This window comes from Propithecus coquereli, unplaced genomic scaffold, assembly GCF_000956105.1.
Source record: "Propithecus coquereli isolate 6110/MARCELLA unplaced genomic scaffold, Pcoq_1.0 Scaffold127, whole genome shotgun sequence".
NCBI classification, from domain to species: Eukaryota; Metazoa; Chordata; class Mammalia; order Primates; family Indriidae; genus Propithecus; species Propithecus coquereli.
The window spans coordinates 6,865,726-6,887,287 of record NW_012136858.1 but is presented as its reverse complement, the minus strand read 5'-3'; the positions used below and the strand labels follow the sequence as shown (position 1 = coordinate 6,887,287).

Here is a 21,562-nt window from a genome sequence, read left to right as displayed (position 1 = left end):
ATTACTTACAGATAATTTCCCCTATCTGGGATATGTTGCTTTACTTGTAAGTGAATGAATAGTAACCATTCAGATATTTCTTTTTAAATTTCCCCCAACTTCTCTAACAGTAAATGTGAAGAAATGAAAAAGCAGTGCTTTCATGCTTAGTGTAGCATTACCACATCTCCTCACCCACCTTTTCCTAAGAGAAGTCTGGGGAGCCACTTCAAGAGTTTGCGAGGTCTTCGGAAATCAATCTAGCTGCAAAAACGCCATGGCTCTCTTATTCACCATTGTTTTGAGACACCCAAATGGTGCCCAGCACCTAGGAGGAGAGAAGTAAATACTGACTGAAGAAATGTATTGGGTATTGTCCTATGAGCTCCTGGGGTCTGACACAAGTCCAAGAAAATTAGTATGTGAGGCAGCCTAGGGCTACACTGTTCAATCAGGTAACCACTAACCGCATGTGACTATTTAAATTTAAATTAATTTAAATTGATTAAACTTAAAAATTTAGTTCCTTGTTTGCACTAGGTACATTTTCAGTGCTCAGTAGCCACGTGTGGCTGGTGGCTGCCATATTGGACAGCACAGATATTGAATATTTCCATTATCAGAGAAAGTTATGCTAGCACTGGTAGAGAATCATTAGCAAAGAGGTCAGGCACAGCGGTGTACTCCTATAGTCCCAGCTACTTGGGAGGCTGAGGGAGGAAGATCGCTTGAGCCCAGGAGTTTGAGGCAAACCTGGGCAACATGGCAAGACCCCATCTCTAAGGGAAAAAAAATGTCATTAGTAGTAGAAGCCTAAGTCTTTTTTCCAAGTGAAATTCCTATATGGCCCTGATATGCAGATGTGCACTCATAATACCAAAAATAGCCTTTTTACAGCTCTCCCCCCACACTGTGGGAATTCAGCCAAAAAAGGCAGGTGGCCCACAGAGGTGGATATCTCTTTGAGACTGATAGTCAAACAACAAGACTGTTAGCAAGACTGACATTCAATTGGCATACAGTTACTTGGCTGCACTAGTTGTCAAAATAGTGAAACATATGTACCAGTTAATAAAGACCTGCTTTAAGCTCCTCCTGTACCTCCTTCCAGTGGCCCAGAAGCCCTGGCCATTCCCCTAGAATTCCCCCAACCTCCTCTCAGTCCAAACAAAATGAGTTATTAATAGTTACTGTCTGTCCCATCCCCAAGGGTTGGGGGCTTTTCAAGGACCTGCCTCAGTACTGCAGGCTGCAGATTGCTGGGTGCTGCCCCTGGCCTCATGGTACCTTGGCCTCCAGGAAGGACTACTAGGGGTCTTTCCCAAGGCTCCCCTATAACCACCATTGCCAAGTCCCAGGTCAGAGAACCACTGGCCTCAGGAAGACCTTAAAGTCATCACATCCAACCCCGTCATTTTACGAAAGAAATCAAGTCCTACAGTCACTTGGCTAGTTTGTGGCCAATTCAGAGATAAAATTCAAATCTCCTCAGTACTTTTTTTGTTGTTGTTACATCTTCCTGTGTCAGTTTCCTGAACTGTGAAATGGGGATTAATATCTTCTTGCCTCACAAAGTTCTTAATAAAAGGAATGATACCCAGCATTTTATGTATGTCTTATAATTTGCAAAAAACACTCTTGTATACATTCTCATTTAATCTTCACAAGAACCTGTGAGAGGTGTTGGGCTCCGAGGCAATGAGTGGCTTGCCCGATATAACGAAGCTGCTATGAGAGAAAAGACCTACATCTCTATGGCTTGGGAAACTATAAGCTCTTTTATAAACGTAAAATAATATAACCATGTGGTGTCACTCTTTTTTAGCTTGTGATGTTTTGCAGTTCAGGATTTAGTGACATTGAAAGTAATAACTTTGTTCAAGTGATGCATTTTATTTATTTTTTTCACTTTGACCGTGTGCCAGTTGCGCAGACTTTGGTTTAGCATTGAAACAGAAGTGGGCTGCTTCAAAGTGTATTTTTAAAATGAGAGAATCCAAATTTGTAATTAGCTTTACAAATGCTAGTTGTACAGTTTGAGTATCTAAAGAGCTTCTGGTAGTCGTTTGTGTGATTAGTGGTGGTTTGTTTTTTTGTGTTTTTCCCCAAAGTAATTAGACCCTTTGGAAAAAACGAAGTTGGCTCTTTGAGGGGTTATTTCATCACTTTGTTTTTCACACCATGTAGTCCTGGTATGCTTATAAAATGAACCATATATCTGATTGTGGCAAAGAAAAATCGTTTGTAAGCCATTCTACCCACTTTGAAACCTAATTATCAGGAGAATGCTACCAAAATTATAAAGAGAAGCCACAGTAAAGGAAATGTTCTACTTCTTGATACATCTTTGGCCTTTTGGGTTTTGATCATTTTGATATAAACAACCCTTATTTCTAGATAAAATTGTTGGGAAAGATCAATTTAACTCACTCCCAAAATAAAATTGAAATTTTTTGTACCCTTACCCCACAAACCTCAGCCATTTTATAGTATATACTAGATGCAGAAATTGAGTTTATAGATAAAGGAAAGGGTGAGGTTATTTCATTCCAGATAACAAACAAGCATCTCTTCAATTTTCTTTTATTGGCATGTGAAAATTGTGGCATTCTCTGCACCAATTATCCTGTAAGATAAAATACATATAAAAAGGAAAGAGAAAGAAAATTATTAGAAAAAGCTATAAATGGAAAGGAACTCTCGGAGCTGTGAGCCCTGCTTTAGCTTTCCTAATTTGTAGTAACATTTGGGAAGAATGTGTATGTATGTCTGTGTTTTTAAACTATGTGTTGTGTATGTGTGTTCATGTCTTCCTCCATTTATACCCTGTTCTGTGTCATGTAACAGACTGTCACCTCTCTGTTGTGCTCTAAGAGATACAGCCACCCTTGTGCCACTATAGGACCTTCAAAGAGTTTATTATTATGTAGAATTTCCTTGGACATTATTTACACCATTTTCCCTGATTTGCATATATGCTATAGATGGTGCTGCCACAAGAATGGAAAGATAACGTTTGTGATTTATAGCTAGACTTGGAGTCATCGTGGTAATAAGACACTAGGCCTGAATAGATCTTTGCAATTCCCAAGCTCAAATCCCTACAAACCCGTTAGGGTAGCAGGAGGACTGATGAGTGAGCACATACTTTCATACTTGCCAGCCACCGGTTTTTATACCAGTGCACTCAGTATTAAATGAGACAGTGCGTGCAAGACACCTGGCACCGCAGGTGACTCACTGTAAGTACACGTGCGGGTTTGCCATTGTTATTGGCTAATCTCATTTGGTTTTGTCTTCACATCTCTTTCTGCCCTGTGAGGTCATGATGAAGTAAAGGAAAATGTCTAAGAAATAGGAGAACACCAGGAGGAAGGGAAACACAAGGCCTTAGTATTCTGAAAGCTGAATTATCAGCCTGCAAATAATCAGCAGTTTTTCTTCTCATGATGATATGTGATTAGTTGTGAACTCCCCCACACCTTTTACCATGTTCAGGCCCCACGGACAAGCTACAATTCCCCAATGTCCACATGTCACGCAGTCTGGCCCAGTGAGGGCCATTTGATGGTAAACTTACATTAAATCAATGTCTCTTCGTATGTGAAAAACAGCAAGCTGTTCACTATCTTCTGTATAAGGAAAACAGAAATAAAATCTGCTAAGTTTGGTCGTCACTGGTGGAATTTTGTTAAGATCTGTGAGGTGCAGTGTATTTTTCTGTACCAGTGATAAAGTTGATAATTAAATTAAACAGGCACTCGTGCTGCTGGAAAGAATGTAAATCACTGCAGCCTTTCTAGAAAGTCCTCAGGACCTTAAAGTTCATTCCATTTCACTGAATAATTCTTTTTCTAGGAACCCAAGAAAACATTCAGAAATTCAGACAATCTGATATTTAGATATGTCGCTCATAGTGTTATTTGCAATAACAAAAAAAATGAAAACTATCTGGAATTCCAAAAATGAGAGGAATAGTTTAATAAATTAACATTTCTATGGGGTATAACATTACATGGACATTTAAAAGCATGTTTTTGAATAATTTTTAATAACTTGGGAAAATGCTCACATTCATATAACTCACATTTCACTTCATAATTAAATGAAAAAATAATCATTTCAGTCAGAATTCTTGAATTAATCATTTGCGTCCTGAATCTCTTCTCCTTACAACAGCCACATGTCTTTTGTTTGTTTGTTTTTTTGCAGACAGAGTCTTGCTTTGTCACCCCAGGTAGAGTGCAGTGGCATCATCATCATGGTAGCTCACTGCAACTTCAAACTCCTGGGCTCAAGCAATCCTCCTGCCTCAGCCTCCCAAGTAGCTGGGACTACAGACGGGCACTACCAGGCCCTGCTGATTTTTCTATTTTTAGTAGAGACAAGGTCTCACTCTTGCTCAGGCTGGTGTCAAACTCCTGAGCTCAATCCAGTCCTTCCCTCGGCCTCCCAGAGTGCTAGGATTACAGGTGTGAACCACTGCGCCCTGCCACACATGTCTTTTAAACCGAGGTGTTGATTTGTTAACAGAAAACATTCATGAGATGAAATAGAGAAGGAGATAATTGATTGGACATGGTCCTATCTCTAAGCTGCCTTTGGGTTTAGGAGAGCGCCTGGTGAAAAGGAAATACCTCAAGGAAAAGGGCTTCCACCTGGTGGAGCCCAGGCGTTAATGCCACGGGCTCGTGTCATACTCAGTTTGTGCGGACTGGCCAAGAGGCACACAGCCAGAGGCACAGTAAGTTAGTATGGCCGTCATAGCAGGCATAGCAAGATAGCAGGAGGGAGGGGAAACGTTCACCTGCACTGTTTACTCTGCTAATGGACAACTTTTCCTGCCCAATTAGGTGGACACTCACTGACCTGTCACAAGGTTGCCCCACAAAGCTTTGGGGTCCATGTCTGAATGGATTGCCGTAGCCTTCTCATCTCTCTCTGCGCCCAGTTCCCTGCATCCTAAGACTCAAAAAGCCAGCATAGGACCTGGAAAAATTATATGTAAGTCTTGCCTGAGGTTTCTTTTCCTTAACAATGATAAATGACAAATGTTTTCTTAGGTGATAGTAACAAACAGCCCAAGCACACATGAATTACGTTTCTTTTAACAAGGGGTTTTGAGAGTTATCATCGAGGAAAGGAGCAAAGGTTGGAATCTGCTATTGGCGGTTCCCTGACTCAGTGGTCCTTAAACTTAGCTTGCGTCAGAATCAGCTGGAGGCTTGTTAAAGTGCAGACTGCCGGGCCTCCCGCCCGGATTTCTCATTCGGCATATCTGGTGCAAACCAGGAATTTGCTTTTCTACCAAGTTTCCAAGTGATGCCGATGCAGCTGGTCCGGGGACCCCACTTTGAGAGTGACTGCTTTACCTCTTGTGATTGAAAGGATGAATGACAAAGGTAGAAAACTGTATAAACTTGAGTATTAAATTTCATTAAACTAAGGTATTTAATGCTTCGTTTAATACATTGGCTCATGTCTCAGAAAAGCAAGTTTTAAGGTCCGCTCAGCATCTTCACATTCTAAAGTCCCGCCAGGTAGCTGCCAGCATCCCATGCCAGCTTTACTCCAGAGTTGCTAGGACCTGTCGTTCTTTGCCCTTGGTTTTCAATGGGTGTGACTAATAGTGCTGTTATTAGGCTAAAACAGTGGCCTCAGTGCTTTTGCAGGTGTGCGCATCGTACTTCTAGATACACTCAAAAGGGAAAATCTTTTTTCCCCTGGGTTGGGAAATACATTGTTCTCTTTCAAAGTGAGTCATCCTGGTATTATCCCTCCCGTCATACACATAAATGTGACTTGACTTACAAAGCACATGCGGACAGGGAGGCACACCTCCAGTAAATAACCCAGGTCAGTAAGTCCAGGTTTTTGTGGGGTTTTAAGTTCTCAGGACTGACATATTTTGAGGATCAACTTGTCGTGTTAGCTTTTGAACAAGCCAATCAACCTATCTGCTGAGGACAAGACAACAAGTGGAAGAGTTTGGCTAAACACATGCACACTTGGGCGCGTGTAAGCCTACGTACAAGCGTACATACATGCCTGTGAATATATATGCATTCTGTGTATTTCTGAGCTTTCACTGTAGGGATTTTAAACGAAATTTTTTCTTTTGTTTCACTGAGTCAATGTGAGTGTAAAAATAGTATGAGTGATGCTGTCCAGGAGACATTTGAGAAATTTCTGGGCATTTTAAATCTGTGGGTAAGCACTGTGATTTATAACATTTTACTTGGATATAGTAAATGTTATCATTCAAAGTAGCACTTAGGATTTACAGTTCTTTTATTATAATGTGGCATTGAGAATAATCACTGTTAATAAAGCAATTGCCAAGCAAATATTAATATGTAATGAAAGGACATATCTATTGCCTAAACATTAATAGAGTCAAAAATCTTGGAGATACGTTTACCTTTTCTTTTTTTCCTAACCCCAGTCAACCTCACCTAGAGATAGATTTAAATGCATGTGTTTAAAATGAAACTCACAAAATCAGGAAAATAAGACAAAAAGCGATAGGTGATGAAAGAGATCTACAATGAATTAACCCAGGGCTGTCTTCTGGGGGCTGCCCAAAGGGTAACAGGGCTGGTATTAGGGCTGACAGAGCTGTGAATGATGTATTGATAATTCTCACAAACCATAGCATCTCTGTCAAGCACCAGTTATTCTGCACAATATATTTAGAAGGAAGGTTATCAGTTTATAAAGCATCTTCCCCATAAAATGAGGAAAGGAGTTGAATACAATGCTCCCTAGTGCTCCTGCTTTGCCCTTCTACAGATCTCCACGTTCATGTGTCAGGGTTTCCTGTAGGATGGCCTTTGCTGTCAGTCAATTGCATATCTACAGGTCAGGGAGAAGAGAAGGATGCTGTGACTCCTCAGGTGAATCGGGGCTTCAGGCCCCTGATGGACCTGGAAGGGCATGCCTTGATCACTGCCTATAGCCTTGGACAGAGCAGACAGTCACCAAGTACCTATAATGTCTCTATTAAAGTGAATACCGTGCATATGTGGGGACAGAAGATATATGAGAAACTTCTATATTTTCTACTCAATTTTGCCATGAACCTAAAACTACTCTTTTTTTTTCCTTTGAGACAAAGTCTCACTCTGTCGCCCAGGCTGAAGTGCAGAGGTGCTAACATAGCTCACTGTGGCCTCACACACCTGGGCTCAAGCCATCCTCCTGCCTCATCCTCCAGAGTAGCTGGGACTATAGGCGCACACCATGCCCAGCTAGTTTCTTCATTTTTTGCAGGGACAGGGTCTCTCTGTGTTGCCCAGGCTGGTCTCGAACTCATGGCCTCAAGTGACCCCCCCGCCTTGGACTCCCAAAGTGCTGGGATTACAGGCATGAGCCACCATGCCCAGCCTTAAAACTACTCTTAAAAATAGTTTATTAATTTTAAAAAATCTCAAAACTAAGCAGTATGGTAGTTCCTCAAAAAATTAAACAGAATTGCTATGTGATCCAGTAATTCCAATTGTGGGTATATACCCAAAAGAAGTGAAAGTAAGGATTTGAACAGGTATTTATACACCCACGTTCATAGTAGCATCATTCATAATAGCCAAAATGTAGCAACAACCCAAGTGTTCATCAACAGATACATTGATAAACAAAATGTGGCATATACATACGATGGAATATTATTCAGCCCTTAAAAAGGTATTAAATTCTGACACATGCTACCACACGGATGGACCTCAAAAATGCTAAGTGAAATAAGCCAGACGCAAAAGGACAAATATTAAAATGATCCCACTTACATGAGGTAGCTAGAGTTGTCAAATTCATAGAGTCAGAAAGTAGAATGGTGGTTGCCAGGAGGTAGGGAAATGGAGGAATGGGGGTTTGTTGTTAAATGGATATTGAGGTTCAATTCGGGAAACCAAAAAGTTCTAGAGATGAATGGTGGTGATGGTTGCACAACGAAGTGAGTGTACTTAATGCCACTGAACTGTACATTCACAAATGGTTAGAATGGCATGTTTTATGTTGTATATTTTTTCCATAATTTAAAATAAACTGAATGCCAGGGCTCACCTTCCTTCCAAGAATGCTGCGCAGAATTGCTGGTGCTTGAGAACCATGTTACAGTTTGTGAGGGTGCGGTAAGAACATGTAGTCCTGTGGGGAACAGCAGGATGGAACCCACTAGGTTCCTCCCTTGGGCCCTACTTTTTTTTGGTTTTTGCTTTTTATTCTATGTTTCTAGAAAGCTGGCCTTTAAGAACAACCAGCAGATTCTCTTTGGGGCCAGTAGCCCTGTTTTCTTCAGTTCTCCTTCACTACCCTCAGCCCTACCCCTGGGGCTGCCAGGGAGGGGTGGGGTGGGGGGTGAAGAGCAGTACATAAGGATCCATGGGTTCAGAAAGCTCAGAAACCCATCCTAAATTATCCCACTTTCTCCTTGAGATACCAAGATTTTCTGTATATATATATTTTTTATACATATATAAAGATCTATTATAGAGGCCCTATAGCAGGAGAACTATTATATAATATATAGTTTATTTTATATATTTGGCTTAAGGAAAAAATATAACCAAAAAAGAGGTAAAATGAAGTACAATATATAAAAATCAGTCCCCTTGTTCTCACACCAGACTTTCCAAACCTGCTTAGAAATAAACTCTTCATGCTTTTCACTTAGGTATTAGAAAACAGGCCAAAGCAGCAGAGGTTTCTGAGTCAGTTGCCATGGGGAGCTACTAAGATATCCCAGAAAAAACCGGAATTAAAGGTTTTTGTAGAAAAGAAAATCCAGGTCAGCAAGTCTAAGGGAGAGAAGAGTAAGGGCTTATTCATCTTTGGCATCCACGTGTACCTGCTGGCACCCTAAGCGGGAGTTGAAACAGCATGGATATAGAATCTAATTAAAACACATCCTGCCCCGTGAGTTCAGAGACCATGGTTTTTGGATGGACACACTGACACAGATTCACCCCAGAGAAGACCATCAAACCCACAGTTGCCCAGATAAAATGACATAAGGTGAAAACAGCCAGCAAAGACAGACCCTTGGGGGCTCTCCTTGTCTCGTGATTCCTGGGATCAGATGTGCCTGGTTCCAGACACTGAACTCATGTTTACTGATGGCTTAGCTACCTGGAACCCAACTAACCAGAACCCGAATTAACTAACCCCCATACTTGCCCCCACCCTGCTCCCTCCCACACACCCCACCCTACCACACACACTCCACTTCCCTTTTTCAGAGATGAAGATTCAGAAAACAAGATAGCTTTGGTTTTTAGTAAAGGTGGGGAATATACCCTAGAGGCTATTTGTAGCTGATGACACTGACCTGCTGAATCATTGAGAATGGTTAAATGGTTTATAATGAGGAAAAGAAACTACTTGGGAAAGATCTTCAACAAAAAGCATTTTCTAGCTGTCAGTTAGCCAGAAAACTGAAATAATAAAAAGTTGCTTATCCTCAAATAGTCTAATTAACCGAGGTTTTATTGTATCTATTTTCATGCCTTACTAATAATTTAAAAATGTTGACCGAGGATGGAAAAATATACTATACATTTTTATTCTTCTTGAGAAGCTGCAAGTTTTGGCTTTTGCCACCTTTGCAGCACCAGAGTTTAAGTGTTATATATTCTGTTTTTGTTTTAGAAACACTCTAAAAGTTTTGTTAGTATTGGTTTTAAGAGTAATGTATTAAATAATTTTATTAACCTGTGTATTTAGCTCGTATAGTCATTGGGAACCAATTGCAAAGTTTTGAAGCCAATTCTGTTGCTTTTTTTTTTTTTAAAGAACATATGATATGATTATTTGTAACAGATTCAGTTTCAGATTGTGTTCTTCTCAAGGGATCATCGAAATTAATTTTCATTCTCTGCTAATGATACAGAGAGGAGTGATGTTACCAGCATGGTAATATATACTAATATATAAATCAAAAATTTCAAAAGATATTCCCTGTGAGTCTCCAAATAAACTAAGCTTGTTGTATTATAAAGCTGCCTAACAAGTGTTATCAGTTGTAGAACAAATGGTTTATCAATTTATTCTAATAGTTTCCAATCTGTTGATTTTTTAGAAATGATTTGTGTGCTCTCTTTTGGATGCACCTGTCACTAGCAAAATGACACCTCTCTCTGAGCCCTGATTTAACCCAGGGGATCACCGCGTTTTTCCAAGGACACCCCATTAAATTGATCATTGTGAGAGCCTGGCGCCTGCAGCTTTATTGCAGCTGGAAAGTGCATAGACCATGTGTCATGAGGAAAAGTATTTCTGCTCTTCTGCCCCAGAACAGTATTTGCAAAGCTTTGCAGGATAGCAGGATTTTCACAGTCCTTGTAGTCCTTGGCTAGAAGTTATCATCTATTGTTTCTAGCAGATTTTTCTGGTATTTCATGTCTTATTTGTCACCAGGCCAAATTATCATACTGAGTCTTATGTATTGTGTTCTTAATTTCCAGACAGAGCCAGAATCAGAGAATAATTGTTTCCTTTTATCAAAATAGAGTAGCTTTTTCCCTTATTATAAAAGTGATAAATACTTATTCTATTTTTAAAGTAACAGAAAAGAATAAAGAATAAAATAAGTTACCTATAATCTACCCAGATACAATCTACCTGTTAACTTATACTTTTATGTATTTTTCCAGACATTTTGCAACTTAACCAACTAATTCCAAATCTGTAAGCAGTACTCTGGACTGATTAGATCACACAAGGTGGTAGCACTTAGGAATGATGACTTTGGGTGTCATTTTGTAAGGCAGTGATCTCTTGCTTATTTTTCTCCCTTCAAATTATGTTAGCTCTGTGAGAACAGATGCCTGCGTGGATTCGCCAGTGTCTTTATCAGGTGGAAATTCCTGTCAACTGGTATTTTCATTTCTACATTCTGTCAATAAAAATGGTATTTAGTAGCCCTACAAAATCCTAGTGGGCCTCTGGACTCATAAAAGGAAGATTCAGTTATGTACAAGATGGTTTTAGTGTTAGGTCAAACTGATTGTGGTCCGATTATTTAAAAATTAGTAATCAATATATACTATAAGGCAATTTGGTGAAGTGGGACGGTTTGATTTAGCCAGATCCTCCCATTCCCTGTTCACAACCTGAACAATGTGGACTTCAGTAAAGATCTAATTTTATAATTGACAGTAACAAAGCTCATTCAAATAAATGCTTTCCGGTGCTGTGAACAAAGAGCTTTCCTTTAACTTGGCATCCTTTATCTCCCTTCAAAGAAGCATCTCTTCTCATTCCTCTGGTGTGATGTTACAGCTCCTTGAGTTGTGCTGATGTCTCTGCACTTCCCTTTGGGCAGTGCTAGCACTTTGCATTGGGATGAATCCTAACACTTAGCCAAGGTTAGGAAAGGCTTTGAGCACTAAAAGAAAACCCAGATAAAAATTAAGGGATTGTCAAAGGATTCATCTGAGAAATGTTGTGGAACAAACCTTATGTCAATAGAATAGGTGGCATTTAATAAACAGCTGCTAGAAGAGATTTTGTTTGTTTGTTTGTTGTAAAAAAAAATGGTCTGCGTTTGGCATTGGTTGTATCTAGGACTTATCATCTCCTGTACAAGACTCTTGAGTTCCTTGAAAGCAGCAACTTCTCTCTGTATCCCTTCAGATCCTTTGTATCCCTGTGTATAATAGGGACTCGGTATGTATCGACTTGAATTAATATTTCTGTGGTTCTTCAGTGACAGATGAATGAATGTGCTTGATTCAGGTAACTGCGTTTTACCTTCTTCCTACAGCAGTTGAAGGGTGCTTTGATAAATACTCGTGATTATGTTTAATGTACCCTAGCTGGGTACAGGTGTGGGGAAGTGGTATACAGTACTTTGATCCTCCCTTGGAGAAGGAGATGCTAATGTGGATAGTGAGAATTTGGTTCTTTATCTTTGGTTTCAATTTGACCGCCTCACTTCACTTAGTCACAGCGCTCACTGTTCAAGGATGGGCATGTGATTTAAGCCCGAGACTGTCCCTTGGACAGTTTATGACATTGAATATGAATTTCCCATGACATTAACAGCCAGCAATTATTGTTTGAGTTCAAGTACACGCGAAAAGTTTGTTGGCTTTGTAGTTGACATTGAGATTAACTTTCTCTAACCTAAACCAGTGAAAACTAAAATGCTCCTCACCACATAAAAGTTTTGCTTTCACTGTGTTCAGACCCCTCCCACCTTGTCACAGCACAGTCATTTGGAGTCTGATTTGGGGGCGGTGTGGTTGTGTCTTGGTGGCGTGTGACCCACTTTTTGTAATACTTAATTGCCTGTGTTTTTACAACACAAGTCATAAGTTCTGACAATAGTGGACTGTAACCCAAAAAAGATTTTCTGAGACATCTCATCAGCGCTGCTCTGGGACCGTGCGTTGTCGGAAGAAGGTATTAGCTCTGCAGGGCGTGTGTTAACTACCAGACGATGACAGAACGTTTCCTCTAGTTTCTGGATAATGAGCAAGCACACAGGTAAAGATGCCTTTCTCAGAGTTGACTTCTTTTGTGCCTTAATGATTTTGTTGAACTAAGCTTCTAAATATTCATCACTACCTACGTATGTTTGCTGTTGTGATTTGCAGGGGGCTCAGAGGAACAAGCATTTTAATTGGTACCCTGAGACCTTCATAGCTTTTTATTAAAAGTCTGAAGAGGTAGTATCAAAAATAGACTTGCATCTCTATACTCTCCGTGCCCCTAGCAAGCAACTTTCATCAAAATTTTTTATTATTATTAGCTGTCAACATGGTTATCTCTAAATATCAGATGCTTCACCACTCAGTGATATCCATGTGTGCGTTAATGGTTGGGAAGCTTCAGGCTGTGGGGTGGTGAAGTGTGTGGTTAAGGCGTACAGAGAGAAAAACTGCACAGCAGGAAAGCGGTGGCAATGGCTACTGTGCCTTGGTGAGCGTGGGTTCCACTGCAACCTAAAATCAGATTTAAGTTAAGCGCTACTCACTTAAGTTTGACAAATCATTTCTAACAGCCTGCTCTGTTTTAGAAATGTTTGTTTCTGATATCACTTTTGTTAATTTGAAGAACTTTTAAAACACCATCGTTGTTTCAAAACAAAATGTTTAGGTATCACCTTCCTGAATTTACAGTTTTTGGATACATTTCCTTGCTGAAGGTTGGCTGACATGTGGTTCGTGGCAAGGTGGTGCCCATGCCACTCAGATCACACTTGTCTGTACCCTAAATGACATACCAACCGAGTCTTTGAAAATGCCCATAGATAAGTCAACATTGTTTTCCCTGAAAGTCCTGATACAGAAAAAGAATGAAAGTACAAACACTAACTGGAAAAAATGTCACATATTTTAGCCACTTTGCATCCCTTGTTAGGACAAACCCTGGGTTGGGTTTTTTGCATTTGTGAAGTTGTACGGTAGGTGGGGCAGTGTGGGTGGCCCAGAAAAAGTAGCGGTTAGAATAAGATTTTCCATTTATTGCCCTTTGTGCATGGCTAAAAATAAGATTCATACAAATCTTAATGTGTAGTGCCAGCAAAATCACTCTGTTAATTCTGATGACTGGTTTGCCCACATCTTTGCATCTGTCTGGTAAGTGGTATATTGGGAAATAAATGTGTCTCTACGTAAATAGCAAAAGGCAACCAGGTTTTTGTACTGTTTGTGTACACGTGATAGTTTATCAGCATTTTCCCCTTCCGAAGGAAGAAAGACACAACTCATACATAAACGAATTGTGTTTATGGAGGATGAAGGAAGTGATGGAATCCTTGAATCTTTTTTAAAAAGTAACTGCCTTGTTTGAAATGTTGTTTTACAACATCCATCTTCGTGGCTCATTGTTAGAAAGTTGTTTCTTATAAACTCATAGCGCAGCAAGGAAAGGATGTCTTAGTGATGTTGCCCTAGAGCCTGGAAAACCCGTTTGTTTGGTGCAGATGGGTGGTGGGGCTGGAGGACAAGCATGTGCACACGTCCATCCTGTAGTACCTTGCGTAGGCACAGATGGTGGAGGGACAATTAACCAAGAAAAACTCCCCTTCATCTAGCTGCCGAGTCCACTGCAACCACAGTAAGTGATAACATGTCAGTCTGTGGCTACAGGAAACACCAAAGAGAGGTGGCAGCAACATGCACAGGGAAATTTGTACCTTGGCAATCCCAGCGATGGTGCTGTCCTGTTCCACCGACTGACTGGCTGTGGCATTCCCAAAGAATGAGAATGCCTAGGAGTGTTCTGAACCTTTCAGTTTGATGTAATTTGTGAAATGGATGAGTCAAGAAGGCAGTCCTTCCAGAAGACTCAGAAAAATAAAGACTGCAAATCACATTCCTCTTTGGCGTCTCCAACTGTGGCAGACAGCGTGGTACAGTGGTTAACATGAGTAGAGAGCTTTGGGAGGAAAAAAAAGACTCCAGATCAAATCTTAGCTGAGCTGTTGACCTTGATCTAGTTACTTAACCTCTACTAGGCCTGCGTGTCTTTATTCGAAAATGGGAACAGGCACAGTACTTACCTGAGAGGGCTGTTGTGAGGATTCAGTGAGATGATGTACGTGAAGCACAAAGCCAGTGCCTCATAAAATGATGTTGGTCTTATTCTCACTTGAGCAGTTGCATCGTAAGATGTGTTGGAGAATTTCAGGGCATTTAGGGGTTCCCCTCTGTGCTTAGAGTATAAATTTGGGGACTAAATGGACAAAAGATCAGCCTCTGTTCAGTGTTTCTCAATCAGAAATATACAGACATTTACAGGTTAGGTTCTTCATAGTTTATGAAAATAATGCAATCTGGGGGGTTGTTTTTTTATCTTGCCATTAAATTAGCACAATGTAAGCCTTTCTTTCCTTTTAAGATTAGCCCTGTGTTGAGCATATTCGGTTATTTTTTACCTTCTGTGTTTTTTATTTAAACATGGATATTTCAGTTCTAACATCTGTGCATGTTAATTGTAGTACCTGCTGGTGTACATTATGAAAGAGAGTGCTAATGTTGTAATCAAGTAAGGTTTTAAATATTTCAGGTGGAAATGGGAAAAACTTCAGGAGCAATTAGCTTCCATGGTGGTGTAATTCCCTACAGAAAATATTGCATCTGTTATAATTCCGATTACTGATTAATGTTATAGATGACCAGATGCTGACAGGCAGAAAACAATGAGTGTTGCTTTTATTTTTATTTATTGTATCTTGCAAATTATTTTCTGTTTCATATAATATACACTTGCCCTTCTAGGAGTCCTTTTCTGCCCATCAAAGTTTTCCATTATAAAGTATATTGCATATGTCATAATGTAAGGTCATAATTGTAGGCATCACTTAACATTTTTGTCAACCTTTACAATGAGATACTAAGAGTTCAAATCAGACTCTTCCTTCATCCTCCTGCATGACCTTCCCAGGATGCTGTTTCTTCATTTATCAAATTAAAAAAGAAATTATGACTGTACCTTGACTTTACCTCACCTGGGATCTGACAATAAGTGATAAATGAGACCAATAAACTAAAGAATTAGAACATAGTACAGATATAAAAAAAATGGTGGCTTACGTTTATCCATTGTACTTCGCTAGGTTTTTTTTTTTTAACTTCTCTTCACATTTTCCTTGTCACAGTCCTACCATACCTGCCTCAGAATACACCTCGCAACTTGCAACTTATGTATTAGCATCATCACTAGATTTTCTGGGTTTTTAACTTTAGGAGCCATCAGTGCGAAATGGAGACATTCCTCAGGTCAACTCAACCAGGAAGATCCATCTATTAATATTATGTAAATGATAGCCTGGTTCTTCCAGTGTATCCAGACCACGCTGCTTTTTCCACTTTTCTCTGTTGAACGAAGTGTAAGAACGGTTTTTCAGGCTGAGCAAATCATTCTAAGTGATTTTCAAAGTTCCTGGCATTGCAGATAAGCTTCTGTTCCCTCCACACACATATACTCTCTATTATCTTTGCCAGCCTTGTTGCACTTTGCCACAGGCTGAAGTTTCTGTAAAAATCATAGGTGAGAGAAGGTAATAAATTAGACTCTGGCTGTGATTTCCTCCTACGCCCTCATAAGGGGTGACAGAGATTCTGAAATGCATCCCGTTGATATGCCATGTACTTCTTCCTGCATAACTGCCGGTTTTAACTTATCCTTCATGTGCAATTTGAGGGTACTGGCCGGGCGGGGCTCATTATTCCTTTAGTTGAATAGTGTAAAGCATTTGCAATGGAGATTTACTCTAATGATGTACTTTAAGTGCATGTCCACATTGCTGGTTTAATGCACTCAGTCACGGAATGCTTTAGAGTTTATCGCTAATGGATGAATCCTCGGGAAAACAGGAATTTTCAATAAGATTGACATTTGGAGTGAGAAATATAAATCTAATGAGAGCACTTCAACCGAGGTTTGTAATTAGGGCTGGATGGAGTAAATTTGTGCGCGCACACCACAGAAGGGCACAGAGGAAGGTGAAATTACACGCTCTCCTGTGAATGAGGGATGAAGGCCAATGTATCAGTGTCAAGCCACGACACTGTGGAGTATAAATGATACTGTCACCAAGTGCTGCACAGGGTACCGAGGGAATTCCACTCTAGTAAATTACATTACTTAGACAGACCTGAAGGCATTGTGTCGGAATGAGAGGAGTGAAGGGGGAAAGGCTGTCAGCACCAAGTGGAAGATATTACAGTACAACTAGCTGCAGGGATGGAAGTCACCGGTTTTCATTATACCTGGCTATTTTGTATTCTCCTTTGTTAATTAGTTTACAGAAGTTACAAATGTGTACATTTGAAAGAACAGCATGTCTGCTTTTGGGGTATAGGTGACAATTGACCATAAGGGAATAAATGTCAGTTGATTTGTATAAACTGGTCAGTGTGAGATTCTCTTTCTTGTTACTCACCGCTGGGTGATATTAGGTAGAATATCTAATCTAATCTAAGCTTGGGTAGAACCCAAGCTTTCAGTAGAAGCTTGCCCTTATTTTATTTTATTTTTGTGAGGATCCAAGATGCATTATGAGAATTTAATCCTCATTCTCTCAGTAACATTTTGTTTCTCCTCCAACCTGCCTTAATAAGAACATGTGCATCTTTAAACCTCTCCTATCACTAGTTTCTGCTCATCACCTCCCATCCCTAAGGGAAACAAATTGTACTGGCACATAACATTTTATTTTGTCAAAGAACTCAAAATTAAGAACAGTTGATTCCTAGAGTGCTACTTATAGAGAAAAACCATTTTATCACTACTTCTATTTTCTTTTACCCCCTGCAGTGAAGTGAGACCACCCTTTTTAAGTAGATTTGTCTTACCATCTCTGGAAAGGAATTAGGAGAAGAAAATAAAAGTGTCAGTTGTGCTGCCATCTTCTAGATCATTGCAGATGTGTTAGTCACCTTTTTCCAGTTTGACTTCAAATCCCAGTTCCTGAAAAAGCAATACCAGGTGCTCTGGAATTAGTCACTGTCACTTCTTAACTGGAAAGCACATGACTTCTCCTGAATGGATAGAGATTCTGAAACAACATCCATTCTGACTTCCTAAGTATGTGTCATACTTTGTCCTTAGTGAAATAAACCTGAGAAGCATCTTGGAAAATCAATTAACAGGGAGAATATGTGGGATTCTGCAAAATGTCTCTACAAGGCTTCCAAATGACAGGTTATTAGCACCCTTTCTGAAACAGGGACACAAGTAAATAGCAGTGTTGATAATAATATCTTAGATTTCACTTTTATCCTTCCAAAATAATACTCTTTCAGTATCAGGGTATCATAATTTAGTCTTTATTTTGTAGCCATAGTTACAGTCTTATTTTATCCATCCAATCATAAAACAGCAAAGCCAACATACTTGGAAAACTCGGTTTGAGGATGGACAGGAGAAACCTTGGTTCACAATACGGTGGTTGATAGTTCTGTTTTACACAGGGTACCTTCAGCTTAAAAAATGTTTTTTCGGTGATGATTCTAAAATAACATCTAAGTGCAAAAGGCCTCGCACAAAATGTCTCAGTGCAATGTATCATCCTCAGCACAGAAAGACTATGCTTATAGACTTCGCTTTATTCACTAACACTATACAAAAAGTCAGGAACTCTTAGCTGTATGGGAAATGAGAATGTCTCCCTAAATAAACTCACTAGAATTTTTCCCTTTTTTATTCTGTTCACTTTAATGGTAGTATGTGCCTTATATATATTATATGTTCTTTTCATCTATGACATCCATTAGGAAGTCACATGTGTTTGCCACAACATCACACATCTGACATTTCTTTTTTCTGACCTCTTGATGCAGTATGCTATCAAACTACATCTTTGAGTTTTTCTCAGTTGAGTCCTGGTGGAAGAGATTTAACAGCATTTAAAAGGGAACTGGTTTAGATTCTCTTCCATTCTATAGAGGTTCCTTTGTTCCTGCCTACCTACCCATGTCTGACTCTATTCTTTTCTTTTTCTTACATTAAAATTGGAAAGGGAGAAAGGGGGAGCTCCTTAGGAGAAATAGGTCTGTGGAGAATTGTGAGTACTCATTCAGAAGCTATTCTTAGTTCCAAGAAATATAATGAACTTGAGCTTTGAGTCTTACAGAGTCTCCCATTAATGATCCTGCCATCATTTCCACCCCTTCACCTGATTTTGTTTTCCCCAAAGGCTACTGGTATTTTTCCCCTAATATTCTGAATGGAATATCTTCCAAGTAAAGCATACCTTGAAAGAAATCGAGTCCTATTGCAGAAGTAGTTTACTAGATGATTCTTAATTGTCCTTTAGTGCTTCTATGTTGCATTACCTTAATGTCTGCTGTGAGGAAGAAACTTTTCTATAGACCTTGATTTACTTGTCAGAAGTCAACCCATTAACATTAACAGTTCACTTACATTATCATTATGGTGTTTCCAGCTGACAACTGCTCCCACACTGCCATGTTCCCCAAGTTCCCAGTGCTGAGGAAAAAGAGACTTTTGTTCTGGCTTGATGAGGAAAAAAAATGCAAACAACACTAGCTCTACCACCGGAGATCCTATAAAGACATGTTCAAATGAACAATAGGTCGTTTGTTCACATATGACATAAGAATATAAGAATTTAAACAATAAGACCTCTTGTGAAATGTGGCAAAATATGCACCACAAACATTGTGAAGTTCTGTGTCTCATGGAAGGCAATTTTTACATGGGCTTCAAAAAACCATTAACTTGTAAACTACCCTTTAAAAAAAGAAAAGAAAATCACTTGTCTCGCTATAACATTAAAGCAATTTCTGTTCTAAGGAAAGCTAAAATGCATTCATTTATGTAAAGTACATGCAGTATAATTTGTAAAAATCATAGTACTCTTAGGAAATGCAGTGCCTCTTCCCTCCTTCACCTGAAATGGGAAATCCATTCGTTTTGTCAAGGCCCTTTTTTCTTTGAATAATATTTATTTCTTCAAAATGGGGGGGGGGAGATCCTTTAATCACTTAGATTCAAGATGAAGTTTTAAGGCTTGACAATAATTCTCTAAATCCTTCTGACATTGGTGGAGCATAGGGAGGGAATAATCCTGCTTTGAAGGGAAATTTTAATTGAATTTACTTTAGTGTGAACCCTTTCCTTTTTTGCCTTGAGCCTTTAAAGAAGGCTTGGTATATTTGCAAACCTCAGCAAGGATATGGCAGAAAAATGCAGAGATTTCCTTGTCAGCTCATGTCAGGGTCTCTGGCAACACCCCCAAATTGTTCCGATTTTGATGTTTGAAATGTGACCTTCCAGGAAAAGTGGTGGGGGTGCGGGGAGACACATGTTAATTGGCCAAAGGTGCTCTGTTGAGCTGACTAAGTATTAATCTCTAAAGGTTTTCAAGTATTTGCAGATGGATATATACAGCATCCTTGCAGAATCCTCTTAATTGAAGAAATGTTTCATCCCTATCTCTGTTGACAGAAAAGATTGCCTACTGATAATTGCTTTGCTTAAGTGTCTGATAATATGCCAGGAATGAGAGCATTCTGTGTTAGGTCATCTTTAATTATGCATGTACCACCTGTCAACTCTAAATCAGTAGCAGATTAGATTCTCGCAGAGTCAGTTTGGGGAGGGTTGGAGGGAAGCTGAGGTGATCTCTTTTAGGAACAACAAAAATAGACAGTAGTAAACATGCCTTATAACCTGCAGCTTTTTAAAGGAGCCTCATCTTCATTGTTCTTAAGCAAGAATAAGCCATTGGTACATCTGAAAAATGTTTGAAATCTCGCCCAAGCGAGATAAATTACTGTGAAGATAAATTACTGAGAGAGGATGGTAGTACCTCCTCTCTCGGTACCATCTGTTGCATTTCCTTTTTGCTCCTTCTCATCGTTGTAAATGAGCCAGGGAAAAGCTCAGAAACATTTTTATAAGCTATGTGAGGACAGGAAATATGTTAATGATGTTAGATTTCATACATTTCAGGGGTTTTTTCAGTAGCTGGTTGGTTTTTTTTAGAAGGACAAGTGTGGGTTGGAAATAATGCCTGTTATCCTCTGTGAGCTTTTGGTGGTTTTATTCTCACTTTTCAGGGTTGTTTGGGACTTTCTGGTGGGATGTTTAGGGTTCTTTACTGAACCCTCTCTTGTCTCTGCTTCTGTCCTTTGATTAGGAGGGATTCGTGAAAGGTGTTTTTCTTCATTCACCTGCGAAAGGTTTAGGGCAAGCCTGGAGGCATTGTGCGCTTTTCACAGAGGCTGGGGTGGATGACTGAGAGGCTGAAGGCAGAGAAGGGACAGGTAAAAAGGAAGTACCAGGTGTGTGCGTTATCACGTGGCAGGGAGGCCCTCTCAGACTCTGACCTGCAAAGGTGAGGCTCTAAGCCTGTCCACTCTCCAGCCCTAGAACACTGTCTCTGTAAGAGTTTGTAACCAGTAGTGTTAGAAACAATTTGGGAATCCTGAAAAGCGTTATTTCAAACACTCTGGCGTTAAAGAGGAAAACAGGTCAGCTTATAAAGGAGTGAAGACCTCCAGCCCCTGTCAGGCTCCACCAGAGCACCATGGTCCAGCTCGTGGCTCTGAATGGCCCTTTGGCTGCGTTTTGATGCTTGAGGTACCATTCGCTTTGCTGCTCTAATCAAACAGTTCACTAAACTGCAGGTACAATCTCCGAAAAGGAGAGCAGGCTCAAAAACTACTTAGTATAGTAACGTTGCCAGTGCTGTGGCTATTTAATGCTCACCTAATACAGTACACAGATGTTACATATAAGAACGTTCATCTCCATGTTATGGAGACTTCTTAGAACAGGAGAACACAGTACAGTTGACCCTCGAACAACACAGGTTTGAGCTGTGCAGGTCCACTTATATGTGGATTTCTTTTCGGTAAAAGTCACACCAGGTGCCCCTGCCTCTGCTGCCGCCTCTTCCATCTCCTCACCTCTTCTGCCTCTGCCACCCCTGAGACAGCCAGACCAACCTTTCTTCCTCCTCCTCCTCCTCCTCAGCCTACTCTGTGTAAAGACAATGAGGATAAAGACCTTTATGACGATCCACTTCCACTTAATGCATAGTAAATATGTTTTCTCTTATGATTTTCTTAATAACATTTTCTTTTCTCTAGCTTACTTTATTGTA

General features: G+C 39.9%; 1 protein-coding gene across 2 annotated transcripts in view; it reads left to right on the top strand.

Moving 5' to 3' along the window:
• The window catches only part of BACH2 (BTB and CNC homology 1, basic leucine zipper transcription factor 2), a 253,260-nt gene that overhangs the window by 109,481 nt on the left and 122,217 nt on the right, over positions 1 to 21,562 (top strand). Inside the window, exon 1 of one of the 2 annotated variants that reach the window (XM_012638253.1) lies at positions 4,831 to 4,983. The exons of the other annotated variant lie outside the window; for it this stretch is intronic. The gene's annotated coding sequence lies outside the window, so the exon portion shown is untranslated. Of the gene's footprint in view, positions 1 to 4,830; positions 4,984 to 21,562 lie in introns of those variants that run through there. 2 annotated transcript variants of the gene reach the window in all.